Source organism: Leuresthes tenuis, unplaced genomic scaffold (assembly GCF_036924035.1).
Source record: "Leuresthes tenuis unplaced genomic scaffold, fLeuTen1.0.hap1 SCAF_73, whole genome shotgun sequence".
NCBI classification, from domain to species: domain Eukaryota; kingdom Metazoa; phylum Chordata; class Actinopteri; order Atheriniformes; family Atherinopsidae; genus Leuresthes; species Leuresthes tenuis.
In genome coordinates, this window is record NW_027325427.1 from 18,530 (window position 1) to 33,019 (window position 14,490).

Here is a 14,490-nt window from a genome sequence, read left to right on the forward strand (position 1 = left end):
GTACTCTGGTTTCTCTTCATAACGTACAAGTCTTTCGCCTTTTACTAAAGACTTCTGTGGAGAGCAGCACTAATGAGTTGTTTCTATTTTTGGCAGGCTTTACCTTTGCGGGTGAAGCCCTTTCTGTCTGTGCAAAAGAAATCTTGTTACTGTGCAGAGTGACTTCTCTGAGTAGAGTCGCCTTACTTATTGCGACTGTGCCAATGTTCGAAGCTGGAGTGCAAAGTTGTTGCTTGAATGGTGCTTGCTGGAGCGTGCGGGAGTGCAAAGTTATACCATTTAAAAGGGCTGAAGAGTGCTCAGTGCAGCAGGTGGGCGGAGGTGCAAAGTGACACTCTGGCCACCTATGGCCATAAAAAGAACAGGGTTGTTAGCGGACAAGTGCGCATTGTGCCAGGAAGGGCCCTCGGACGTGAACCAGTGGACAGTTGTCGCTTCTCGGCCTTTTGGCTAAGATCAAGTGTAGTATCTGTTCTTATCAGTTTAATATGTCCTCTATACGAGGACTACATATTAAATGGATTTTTAAGAATAGGAGTTGAAAAAGAAGCTTGCTCCGTTCACTCCAAGCATCGACCCAGTACTGCAGTGCCGCTGGGAAAGGTGCGCTCTTCTCTGCTCTTGTGAAAAAGCAAACAGCGGTGCAGGATGGAAGTTTCAGGGAGCCCAAGATGAAACTTTCTTTTAGTCTGCTGAGAAAAGAGAGTGAATGCGAAGTAGACTTTAACACGGCTCTGGGAGCGAGCCGAGTGCGGGCTAAGCGGGAGAATTGCTTGAAAGAAACGCCATACCAAATGAGCGGTCAGAACAAAGCCTCAATACAGTGTTCCTGTTGTGTTTTTGTTGCTGCCGCTGTTTGCTTTTTCACAAGAGCGCACCTGTTGAGGGGGGGCCTGGGGGGGCCTGGGTGATGGTGGGTCTCAGGCCCGGGCTGCTGCGACTGGTGTGACCGGGTGGTTTGTTTGTTTGTTTTTTGTTGTTGTTTGTTTGTTTTTTGTAGAGGTCCTCCGGAGTGGGGTTGGGTTGAGTGGGGTGGGGCGGGATGGGTACCTTCTGGGGGTACAGTAGCTCCCAGAATATGGTCGCTGCAGGCCCCGAGCCTGGTGGACATCAGGCCCTCCTGTCCTGTGTTGGCTCCCTTTTAAAAAGTACAGAACTTAGAACAGGTCTAGTCCCTGGCTTTCGGCAGAACTGTCTTCTTTACTTTTTTTTTTTTTCCCTTATCGTGTTCAGCATTATGGCAGCAGAATTGTAGTCTGAATACCTTTGATGCCAAACAGATTTGCTTTGCCAAGGGAAGTTTTATAAATGTAAAGCTCCCCTTGATGCCCATTTATTTATTTCTGTTTACAATATATGACATGTAATAGAACGGGGGACAAGGAAAGAAGAAGAGGAAAGAAGAGAAAAACAGAACATACATCGCATACAACACAGCTGTGGATATAGATGACCTGAGACGACATGATAATACATCAACTGCATAGCGACCATGCTACTGGACTAATGAATGTGGTTGTGTGTGTGTGAGAACATGCAACACCCATGGCACAGGACCTACATGATAACCGTGCTTAGTTATGAGTGTATAAGCGTACAGGGCCACAATCCACAGCCCCCCCAAGCAATCAGAAGCAGGCAGAGAGGGCCACAAGACCCAGGCCACCAGCAGCCCCCACAGAGCACAGAACCCAGGAAGCCCACCGCAGGGGCAACCACGTATCCACCCAGAAGACTGCAGAGGAAGCCCCCGGAAAGAGCCCCCATAAGCATAGGGCAGAGGCCCTCCAGGAGCCAGGGGCAACAGCCCACCGACGTCGCCAGGCCCCAGCCGCCCAGACATGGGCCGTGCACTGGATCCGGGCCCCAGGAGCCCGAGCGCCCCCAAACCCCCCGGCAGAGGCCCCACCCAATACCCAGGAGGGCCAAGCGCCCCAGACAGCCACACAGTGGGTCAGCGCCTGCCCCAGCACCCCTGGCCAAGTGCCCTGGGAGTCAAGACGTGCCCACAGGTGGGTGAAGTCGTGAGCAGCGGAGAGAGGCCACGCCGCCCCCCCCATCGGGAGAAGCACAGGCAGGCCAGGCGACAGCAAGTCCAAGATCCAGGCCCAATCATTACCACACACACTTTCATGTCCCATACATCCACACGTCCTCCCTCCCTCGACTCCGCTGGGGTGTAGTGCAGCGTACACACCAGAGGGCCAGCAGCCCCCCAGCCACCACAGACCCCAAACCAGCAGAACAATTAATTAATCCTCCTGGCCCCTCCCGCCCCGAGCAGCAACCAGGAAGCAGGGGTGTGCGAAGAAGACCCCTCCCCTCACCCTTCTGGCTCTTCAATATTTTCTAATAGTGAGCAATTAAAATTGAGGGGCAGCCAAACTTGTAGAACTGGGAGCGTGGCCCTCTGGGCAGCCTACATACCCAAAGAGCCCCGCCCACCAGATGCCACTCAGTGTAACCACCCCCCAAGACCTAATGTGTGTGTGTGAGTGTGTTTGATAAGTAGTAATGTCTAAGGTGTAATTAAAACAGGGGTGGGAACTGCAGAGTGCAACTACTGCAGAGTCCACTACACCCCACCGAACACACACGCCCCCAAAACCCTTCATGTGTGAGTGTGTGCTGTGTACAGGAGCCAGAAGGGAGAGGGGTATGGGGATATACACTGGGGGCAGCCAGGGACTGGCTGCAATAGGCATCCCCGCTACCAGGGAGCCAACACAGGACAGGAGGGCCTGATGTCCACCAGGCTCGGGGCCTGCAGCGACCATATTCTGGGAGCTACTGTACCCCCAGAAGGTACCCATCCCGCCCCACCCCACTCAACCCAACCCCACTCCGGAGGACCTCTACAAAAAACAAACAAACAACAACAAAAAACAAACAAACAAACCACCCGGTCACACCAGTCGCAGCAGCCCGGGCCTGAGACCCACCATCACCCAGGCCCCCCCAGGCCCCCCCTCAACAGGTGCGCTCTTGTGAAAAAGCAAACAGCGGCAGCAACAAAAACACAACAGGAACACTGTATTGAGGCTTTGTTCTGACCGCTCATTTGGTATGGCGTTTCTTTCAAGGCAGATGTCAAATTCACCGAATTAGGATTATTCGGTATTCGGCCAATCGAGCTGTAGCAGCTTCGGTAAAAGAGTATAAGTTGAAGAGTTTGTGAATAAAGGTGTGCGCACACATAGTGAGCTGTAGGAAAATAGGCAGGGAGCAATGCCGGCTGGGGTATATGTTCTTGTATGTTGTCTGACTGTTTGATTTGAATGTGTTGTGTAAGTGTCCTGTTGAATGTTACATGTTTGGGCTTTGACACGCTTCACTGTGGTTGTTAACTGTGTGGTGTGTCCTGAAATGTTATATGTTTGGGCTGTGTGACATGCTTAATGCTTATCAGTAGCTACCCACTTATTCATATATAGCAACTGACAACGTAAGAAGTCCGGACATACTTTGATAGAGTAGTTGTAGAAGTATCCTTATTGATAATAGATAAACTAATTCATAGTGATAGAACAGTAGATGAACAGGTGCCTGCACATGTCTCACGAAAATAAAATGGATGTATGATTGCTGACGGCAGAGCAATACTGCCAAACTTATGAGTTCTTGTGGCAAACTTGATTCAGTGTCTTGACGTGTATACGCTGTTTCGCTGACTTGATTGTCACAAGAAACAAAGTGTGTTTGATAAGATCCGACCATTTTATTACGGGAGGATCAGTATGTATGGATTCTGATGTGACTGATAAACCCATTCGTATCTTAAGCACAATCTAATACGTGAGACAACGCCCTAGCACACGATAAAAAAAAAAAGAGAGAGCGGTTTTATGTCCCCACAGTCCATAATGTAGAAAAGAGAGAAAAAAGCCTTTCTGATTTGGTGTGTGTGCTCATAGTGCAGAGTGTAGAGAAAAGAAAGCCGTTTTGGTGTCACGGGTGTTGTGACTTACACACACACATTTCTAAATTGAGAAAGGAAATTATTTTAGAGGAAGCACTAGAGTTTAGATCCCACATTTGTTGATAGGCATTCATTTATTTCTTCACTTCTGATAAAAATGATAAGACTGACCTAAAGAATTGGAGGCCCATCACACTTTTAAACTTTGACTGTAAACTTTTTAGCAAGGTTTTAACGACACGAATGTCCTCTGTTTTAGAGGAGGTAATTCACCCAGACCAGGCTTGTGCCATCTCAGAGAGACAACTCACCGACAGCCTCGTACTGATTCGAGACATCATTGATTACGCTAAAGACAGAAACACCCGGCTTGTCATCTTAAATTTAGACTTTGAAAAAGCTTTTGATCGGGTCTCGCATCAATATCTCTTTCAGGTGTTGCAGCCATCGAATAGGGCCCGATTGTTCCTACTTGGTGAGATTTGCTTGGTTGAGACGCTTGCTCCCCCCCCCTTGCTCCTCGGCTGACCAAGTAGGAACAATCGGGCCCTATTCGATGGCTGCCTTGTCTTTTACTCTGTGCAAAAGACAAGGCAGCCACAAACACCACGGGAACACCGTATTGAGGCTTTGTTCTGACCACTCATTCGGTGTCGCGTTTCTTTCAAGCAATTCTCCCGGTTAGCCCACACTCGGCTCGCTCCCAGAGCAGAGTGTAGAGAAAAGAGAGAAAAGAAAGCCGTTTTGGTGTCACGGGTGTTGTGACTTACACACACACATTTCTGAATTGAGAAAGGAAATTATTTTAGAGGAAGCACTAGAGTTTAGATCCCACATTTGTTGATAGGCATTCATTTATTTCTTCACTTCTGATGAAGTTTCAACAATAAACAACAAACTTTGTATTATGAGAAAGAACCAGACTCATTCTTCAGGAATCCGAAAATAAGCTCTATTTTACGAGTTATGCACGAATTCGGATTCTCCTATAAAACGAATTCCTTAACTCTAACCAAGTTAAGACTGCTTTGTCCTTCATATTTATTCATGTCTAATCAAGTTTCAACGATAAACAACGTTGTACTTTGTACTTCTTCAGCAATAAGCATCTCTCGACATATGACGAAATACAGATTTTGCTATAAAATTAATTCCTTCTATCAGCCTGACTTAAAACTGTTTGTCCTCCTTATTTATCCACTTCAAATCAAGTTTCAACAATTAAAAACATGTAGTTTGAGAAAAAACAACTTAATCTTAAGCAATCAGTAGGGTAAGAAAGGGTAAGAAAAGGTGCAAATGCCAACCATACTATCATAACCATCACTAAAAGGTGGAGCGGAAGTATTCGGCTGCAAGTAGGTGCGAATGCCTGACAATGTATGATCAAAAGAGGTAGCGGAGGTTTTCGGCTGCAAGGTCTGAATGTCCAACCATAATTTGTAAAAACCGGGGAAGAAAAGGCTCGAAAGCCCGACTATACACCATCAAAAGTGGGAGCGGAGGTGTTCAGCTTCAAGACGGTCTGAATGTCCATCAATAATTGCTAGAAAACATGAAAGAAAATTTTCGAATATCAATCTGCACATGATCATAAGCAGGAGAGGAGGTGTTCAGCTGCAAGAAGGTGTGAATGTCTACCCATATTTACTGAAAAATGGGTAAGAAAAGGTGCGAATGCCTAACCATACATCATCAAAAGAGGGAGCGGAGGTGTTCCGCTGTAAGACGGTGTGAATGTCCGACCATAGATGGTAAAAAGCGGGTAAGAAAAGGTTAAATTACCCGACTGTACACAATCAAAAGAGGGAGCGGAGTTGTTCAGCTAAGAGAAGGTGTGAAAGTCCGACCTTGGTTTGTAAAAAGCGGGTAAGAAAAGGTTCGTATGCCCGAATATACACCATCAAAAGCGGAAGCGGAGGTGTTCGGCTGCAAGATATTGTGAACGTCCGACCAAAGTTTGTAAAAAGCAGTTAAGAAAAGGTTCGAATATCTAACCAAACATAAGAATGAGTCTTTTCCGCTGTAGAATGCCCGACTATAGACCATCAAATGCGGGAGCGGAGGTGTTCGGCTCTGAGTAGGTGTGAATGTCCGACCATAATTGCTGAAAAATGTGTTAGAAAAGGTAAGAATGCTGGACCATACATCATCAAAAGCGGTAGAGGTGGTGTTCGGCTGCAAAAAGGTGTGACTGTTCGACTAAAGTTTGTAAAAAGTGGGTAAGACAAGGTGCGAATGCCTGACAATGTATGATCAAAAGCGGGAGCGGAGGTGTTCAGCTGCAAGAAGGTCTACATGTCCATCAATAATTGCTAGAAAACATAAAAGAAACTTTTCGAAAATCAAACCGCACATGATCATAAGTGGGATAGGAGGTGTTCAGCTGCAAGGTGTGAATGTCCACCCATAATTCCTGAAAAATGGGCAAAAAAAAGGTGTGAATGCCCAACCATACATCATCAAAAGCAGGAGTGGAAGTGTTCAGCTACAAGAAGGTGTGAACGTCCAACCAAAATATGTAAAAAGAAGTTAAGAAAAGGTTCGAATATCCAACCAAACATAATCAAAAGCGGGAGCAGAGCTGTTCGACTGCAAGTAGGTGTGAATGTCAGATCATAATTTGCAAAAAGCTGATGAGAAAGGGTGAGAATGCCCGACTATACATCATCAAATGCGGGAGCGGAGTTGTTCGGCTGTGAGTAGGTGTGAATCTCCGACCATAATTGCTGAAAAATGTGTTAGAAAAGGTAAAAATGCCGGTCCATACATCATCAAAAGCGAGAGAGGTTGTGTTCGGCTGCAAGTAGGTGTGAATGTCCAGCCATAATTACTCACAAACGGGTAAGAAAAGGTAGTATTGCCAGACCATATATGATCAAAACAGGGAGCGGAGGTGGTTCAGCTGCAAGAAGGTTTGAATGTCAAACTAAAGTTCAAATATATTAACCAAAGCGGGAGGAGAGGTCTTCGGATGAAAGTGGTTGAAAATTTCCAACCATAATGTATAAAATGCGGTGAAAAAAAAGGTGTGATAGAACACTAAAAGGTGGAGCGGAAGTGTTCGGCTGCAAGAAGGTGTGAATGTCCGACTATATTTGGTGAAAAGCAGGTGAAGCAAGGTCTGAATGCCCAACCTTACATCATCAAAAGCAAGATCAGAGTTGTTTGGCTGCAAGAAGGCCATAGTTTGCCAAAAGCGGGTAAGGTGCGAATGTCCGACTAAATATCAACAAAATTTGGGGCGGAGGTTTTCGGATGCAAGTGGGTGTGAATATCCCACCATACAAGTATGGTGGAGAGGAAGTTGTGAATAGCCGAACATAGTTTGGAAAAAGCGGGTAAGAAAAGGTTTGAATGCCCGAACATACACCATCAAAAGAGGGAGCGGAGGTGTTCCGCTGTACGAAGGTGTGAATGTCCGACCATACTTGGTAAAAAGCGGGTAAGAAAAGGTTAAAATACCCGACTGTACACAATCAATAGCGGGAGCGGATGTGTTCGGCTACAAGAAGGTGTGACAGTCCAACTATAATTTGTAAAAACCGGGTAAGAAAAGGCTCGAAAGCCCGACTATACATCATCAAAAGCGGGAGCGGAGGTGTTCAGCTGCAAGAAGGTGTGAATGTTCGACTAAAGTTTGTAAAAAGCTGGTAAGACAAGGAGCGATGTCCCGACATTGTATGATCAAAAGCGGGAGCGGAGGTGTCCAGCTGTGAGTAGGTGTGAATGTCCGACCATAATTGCTGAAAAATGTGTTAGAAAAGGTAAGAATACTGGACCATACATCATCAAAAGCGGGAGAGGTGGTGTTCGGCTGCAAGAAGGTGTGAAAGTCCGACAATGGTTTGTAAAAAGCGGGTAAAAAGAGGTTCGAGTGCCCGAATATACATCATCAAAAGCGGAAGCGGAGGTGTTCGGATGCAAGAAGGTGTGAACGTCCGACCAAAGTTTGTAAAAAGCAGTGAAAAGCGAGAAAAAGCATTTCGTGAGTTCTGCATGATTTGAGATTTTGCTTATAAAATGCATTACTTCACTCAAACTATGTTAAAACTGATTTGTCCTTCATATTTACCATGTCTAGAAATATTTAAACAAGAAAACAACGTTGTACTTTGCAGTAAAAGAAAGAGCAAATCTAAAGTTTCAGGAATCCGAGTATAAGCCTGCTTTCATGAGTTCTGCACGATTTCGGATTTTGCTATAAAATGAATTGCTTTGCTCAAACCAAGTTAAAACTGCTTTGTCCTTCCATATTCATCAATGTCTAGATCGACTTCAACAAAGAAAAACATTGGACTTTGCAGTAGAAGAAGTTGAAATCCATCTACACATTGATAAATATGAAGGACAAAGCAGTTCCCACTTGCCCATAAGAAAATAAGCTTATTTTCGGATTCCTGATCCTTCAGTGTTGCTCTTTCTTCTACTGCAAAATACAATGTTGTTCTTTGTTGAAGTCGATCTAGACATTGATAAATATGAAGGAAAAAGCAGTTTTAACTTGGTTTGAGTGAATGAATTCATTTTATACATAAAATCCGAAATCGCGCAGAACTCATGAAAATAAGCTTATTCTCGGATTCCTAAAACTTTTGATTGGCTCTTTCTTTTACTGCAAAGTACAACGTTGTTTTTTTTTTGTTTAAATCTATCGAGACATTGATAAATATGAAGGTAAAAGCCGTTTTAACATAGTTTGAGTGAAGGAATTGATTTCATAGATAAAATCCCAAATCATGCAGAACTCCTCAAAAGGGGCGTATGGCTTAATCACAAGTGTGGCTCTTTCTCATTCAGGGTAGTATGAGGAAGTTTATGCTTGAAATATATGTAGAAATGGGTACATATGAAGGACAAAGCAGTGTTAACTTAGTTTGAGTGAAGGAATTCATTTTATTCATAAAATCCCAAATCATGCAGAACGTATGAAAAGAAGCTTATTCTCGGATTCCTGATCCTTCAGTTTTGCTCTTTCTTCTACTGCAAAATACAATGTTGTTCTTTGTTGAAGTCGATCTAGACATTGATAAATATGAAGGAAAAAGCAGTTTTAACTTGGTTTGAGTGAATGAATTCATTTTATACATAAAATCCGAAATCGTGCAGAACTCATGAAAATAAGCTTATTCTCGGATTCCTAAAACTTTTGATTTGCTCTTTCTTTTATTGCAAAGTACAACGTTGTTTTTTTGTTTAAATCTATCGAGACATTGATAAATATGAAGGTAAAAGCCGTTTTAACATAGTTTGAGTGAAGGAATTAATTTTATCGATAAAATCCCAAATCATGCAGAACTCCTCAAAAGGGAGGTATGGCTTAATCACAAGTGTGGCTCTTTCTCATTCAGGGTAATATGAGGAAGTTTCTGCTTGAAATATATGTAGAAATGGGTACATATGAAGGACAAAGCAGTGTTAACTTAGTTTGCGTGAAGAAATTCATTTTATACATAAAATCCGAAATCGTGCAGAACTCATGAAAATAAGCTTATTCTCGGATTCCTAAAACTTTTGATTTGCACTTTCTTTTACTGCAAAGTACAACGTTGTTTTTTGTTGAAATCTATCTAGACATTGATAAATACCAGCCGAAACTCTGCTGCCGCTTTTGATAATTTATGGTTGGGCATTCTTACCTTTTCTTACCCGCTTTTTACAAATTATGATCCTACATTCACACCTACTTGCAGTCGAACACCTTCTCATCCACTTATGATCATGTGCGGTTGGGCTTTCGCACCTTTTCTTACCCATTTTTCAGTAATTATGGGTGGACATTCAGACCTTCTTGCAGCCGAAAACCTCCGCTGCTCTTTTGATCATACATTGTCGGGCATTCACACCTTGTCTTACCCGCTTTTTACAAACTTTAGTCGGACATTCAAACCTTCTTGCAGCTGAACCACCTCCGCTCCCTGTTTTGATCATATATGGTCTGGCAATAGTACCTTTTCTTACCCGTTTGTGAGTAATTATGGCTGAACATTCACACCTTGCAGCCGAACACAACCTCTCCCGCTTTTGATGATATATGGTCCGGCATTCTTACCTTTTCTAACACATTTTTCAGCAATTATGGTTGGACATTCACACCTACTCACAGACGAACACCTCCGCTCCCACATTTGATAGTGTATAGTCGGGCATTCTCACCCTTTCTCATCAGCTTTTTGCAAATTATGATCTGATATTCACACCTACTTGCAGTCGAACAGCTCTGCTCCCGCTTTTGATTATGTTTGGTTGGATATTCGAACATTTTCTTAAAGCTTTTTACAAACTTTGGTCGGACGTTCACACCGTCTTGCAGCCGAACACCTCCGCTTCCGCTTTTGATGGTGTATAGTTGGGCATTCGCACCTTTTCTTACCCATTTTTCAGTAATTATGGGTAGACATTCACACCTTCTTGCAGCTGAACACCTCCTCTCCCGCTTATGATCATGTGCAGTTTGATATTCGAAAATTTTCTTTCATGTTTTCTAGCAATTATTGATGGACATTCAGACCGTCTTGCAGCTGAACACCTCCGCTCCCACTTTTGATGGTGTATAGTCGGGCTTTCGAGCCTTTTCTTCCCCGGTTTTTACAAATTATGGTTGGACATTCAGACCTTCTTGCAGCCGAAAACCTCCACTCCCTCTTTTGATCATACATTGTCGGGCATTCGCACCTTTTCTTACCCGCTTTTTACAAACCATGGTCGGACTTTCACACCTTTTAGTAGCCGAACAACTCCGCTCCCGCTATTGATTGTGTACAGTCGGGTATTTTAACCTTTTCTTACCCGCTTTTTACCAACTATGGTTGGACATTCACACCTTCTTACAGCAGAACACCTCCGCTCCCTGTTTTGATTATGTATGGTTTGACATTCGCACCTTCTGTCACCCGCCTTTTACTATGGTCGGCCATTCACAGCTTCCTCTCCACCATACTTGTATGGTGGGATATTCACACCCACTTGCATCCGAAGACCTCCGCCCCCACTTTTGTTGATATTTAGTCGGTCATTCGCACCTTACCCGCTTTTGGCAAACTATGGCCTTCTTGCAGCCAAACACCTCTGATCTCGCTTTTGATGATGTAAGGTTGGGCATTCAGACCTTGCTTCACCTGCTTTTCACCAAATATAGTCGGACATTCACACCTTCTTGCAGCCGAACACTTCCGCTTTTAGTGTTCTATGAGGCATTCACATATTTTTTTTCACCGTATTTTATAGATTATGGTTGGAAATTCTCACCCACTCTCATCCGAAGACCTCTCCTCCCGCTTTTGTTAATATATAGTCGGGCATTCGAACCTTTTCTTACCCGCTTTTTACAAATTATGGTCGAACATTCACACCTACTTGCAGCTGAATACTTCCGCTCCACCTTTTAGGTATGTATGGTTGGCATTTGCACCTCTTTTTATACTGATTGCTGAAGATTAAGTTGTTCTTTCTCAAACTACAAATTTTTTTTAATTGTTGAAACTTGATTTGAAGTGGATAAATAAGGAGGACAAAGAGTTTTAAGTCAGGCTGATAGAAGAAATTAATTTTATAGCAAAATCTGTATTTCGTCATATGTCGAGAGATGCTTATTGCAAGGTGTTATGTGGGAAGAGCAGAGAAATTGGGCAAACTTTTGGAGAGTGTCCAAATGGCAGGAAATGTAATCTCTGTGGAGAATTAAATCACCTCTTCAGAGATTGCCCTAAATCTTTTGCCAACAAATTAAAGACGGTAAAGCCACAGTCAAGCCAACAAAGAGAAGGACCAAAGGTGGCAGTTGGTGAACAAAGTGAAGAGGTTGACCCAATAAATTCAAAATTCCCGCCAAAAGCTTGGATTGGAAGTGAGGAGCAAAAAGGGGAGGGGCCTGTAGAGGCCTCACCACTCAGTGTTGAAGTCTGTGAGAATTCACAGGCAGAGGGTGGAGCTACGCTAAATGAGGAGGAAGAGCAGACAGGTGAGTCTAGTGAAGATACTCACCTCCCCGAAGGTCAACAGCCGAAGAGGACGGCATCTGAGCCTCTGATTCCCCAGTGGTATCAGAGAAGAGGGGAAGGGTTAGGTCCCTTTCAGACAGTTCTTCAGTGGAAGAACCTAGAGTCTTCCCCTCCGACTCACCAAATGAGGTCTCCTTTTTAACTTCAGCTCTGCAATCAACCCCCAGGGACTCAAAGTTAAATGCAACATTGCGTCAGAGGCCAACACCAAGAGTCCGAAAAGGAAATATAGATCACCCTACTCACTTTTCACCTAAAGAAATGAAGGAAGAGCTAGTTTCCCAAGAAATAACCTGTGTGTAATTTGTTTTGATAACTTAGAAAAACGAAAATGACATACCTACTTTCCTTTATGCTTTTAATGGTTCTCACCTTCTCAACACTAAATGTGAGAAGTGTGAAATCAAAGACAAGAGCCCAGAGTATTTTATCCTTCTTAGACTCCATAAAATCAGATGTGTTTTTAATACAAGAATGTGGACTACCTTTTTTAAAAAACCATAGACAATGGGAGGAAATGTGGCCCCATTTATCGATATGGAGTGGCTCCAATCAAAATAAAAATGATGGTGTGGCCATTCTAATTAAAAATCCGCATGTTCTGGTGAAAGGTAGCACAGTGGTGAGAGACGGACGGGCACTTTTAGCACACTTGAATTTTATGGGGCAAGACTTTAACCTCTTAAATATTTATGGTTTCAATGGAAAAAATGAAAGGTATGACCTTTTAGAAGATATACAGCTTTACATGCTAGGGCAAGTACCTTTAGTTGTAGGAGGGGATTTTAACTGTATCTTGAGCAGGAAAGATAGAAAAAGAGCAGGGGTAGATTTTAAAGTGGATAAGACTTCGATTTTACTTCAGGGCATATGCAGGGATTTTAAGCTTACTGACTGTTTTAAAACCATGCATCCCAGAGAGGAGGGCTTCACCTGGTTTAGTCATGATGGCACCAGAGCCTCTCGCATTGATTATTTCTTTACTAGAGATTGCCCACCCACTGATGTTAGATTAACCCCTGTTTTCTTTTCAGACCACCTTATGCTCTCCTGCACCCTTTCACCCCCTTCTGGTGTGACGGTAGGAAGTGGTCTGTGGAAACTCAACTGTTCCCTGTTGGAGGATGAAATCATAGTCAGTCAGTACAGGGAATGTTATAAAGAGTGGCAGACCCTTCAAGACCTCTACGAAACACATGCACAATGGTGGGAAATGGTGAAGGAAACGACACAGACTTTTTTTAAACAGCAAGGTAAACGTAAAAAAAGGAAAGAGAATAGATGTATGATGGGACTACATAAACGCTTACAGCGCTACTTTAAACTAAATCAGTGTGGCATAGACTTTAAAGAAGAAATCAAAGATGTCAAAAAGGAAATGTCAGTTTTAGCAGAAATAAAGAGTAAAGGAATTTTTGTAAGAAGCAGGGAGCAGGAAATTGAGGAAGGTGAAAAAGAAAGAAAGTTATAAATAAAAAGGAGTGTAATCAAAATCTAAAAAGAGAAGATGGGTTTTTAACAAAATCCACACAAGAGATGATTGAAACTGTACATACCTTTTATAGTAACATGTACAAAGAGAAACCAGTGCACTTGGAAACATCGGCAGAAATCTTAAAATTCGTTGACAAAACCGTAAAAGAGAATGCACACTTGACACAGAATTTTACTGCTTTAGAGTTAAAAAAATGCCTAACAGGTTTTAAGAGAAGTCGAGCTCCGGGTTTAGACGGGCTTCCTGCAGAATTCTATCTGACCTATTGGGACCTTTTATCATCAGACATTTTAGATGTTTTTAAAGATTTTGAAAAACTCGACCGACTGCCTGACAGTTTTAGAGTGGGAATAGTGACTCTACTTTATAAAAAAAATGATAAGACTGACCTAAAGAATTGGAGGCCCATCACACTTTTAAACTTTGACTGTAAACTTTTTAGCAAGGTTTTAGCGACAAGGATGTCCTCTGTTTTAGAGGAGGTAATTCACCCAGACCAAGCTTGTGCCATCTCAGGGAGACAACTCACCGACAGCCTCGTACTGATTCGAGACATCATTGATTACGCTAGAGACAGAAACACCCGGCTTGTCATCTTAAATTTAGACTTTGAAAAAGCATTTGATCGGGTCTCGCAAAAGGCCGAGAAGCGATAACTGTCCACTGTTTCAGGTCCGAGGGCCCTTGCTGGCACAATGCGCACTTGTAGCAGTGTTCTTTTTATGGCCATAGGTGGCCAGAGTGTCACGTTGCACCTCCGCCCACCCGCTGCACTGAGCACTCTTCAGCCCTTTTAAATGGTATAACTTTGCACTCCCGCATGCTCCAGCAAGCACCATTCAAGCAACAACTTTGCACTCCAGCTTCGAACATCGGCACAGTCGCAACAAGTAAGGCGACTCTACTCAGAGAATTCACTCTGCAAAGTAGCAAGATTTCTTTTGCACAGACAGAAAGGGCTTCACCCGCAAAGGTAAAGCCTGCCAATAATAGAAACAACTCATTAGTGCTGCTCTCCACGGAAGTCTTTAGTAAAAGGCGAAAGACTTGTATGTTATGAAGAGAAACCAGAGTAC

At 43.4% G+C, this 14,490-nt stretch overlaps 3 non-coding genes across 3 annotated transcripts; 2 read left to right on the plus strand and 1 right to left on the minus strand.

The window, feature by feature from the left end:
• On the plus strand, nucleotides 1-114 carry LOC140286111 (U5 spliceosomal RNA). Its single transcript, XR_011911000.1, has one exon. It is a non-coding gene; the product is annotated as a U5 spliceosomal RNA (small nuclear RNA).
• A 316-nt stretch (nucleotides 115-430) lies between these two features.
• Nucleotides 431-614, plus strand: LOC140286103 (U2 spliceosomal RNA). Its single transcript, XR_011910994.1, has one exon. It is a non-coding gene; the product is annotated as a U2 spliceosomal RNA (small nuclear RNA).
• A 13,762-nt stretch (nucleotides 615-14,376) lies between these two features.
• On the minus strand, nucleotides 14,377-14,490 carry LOC140286115 (U5 spliceosomal RNA). Its single transcript, XR_011911004.1, has one exon. It is a non-coding gene; the product is annotated as a U5 spliceosomal RNA (small nuclear RNA).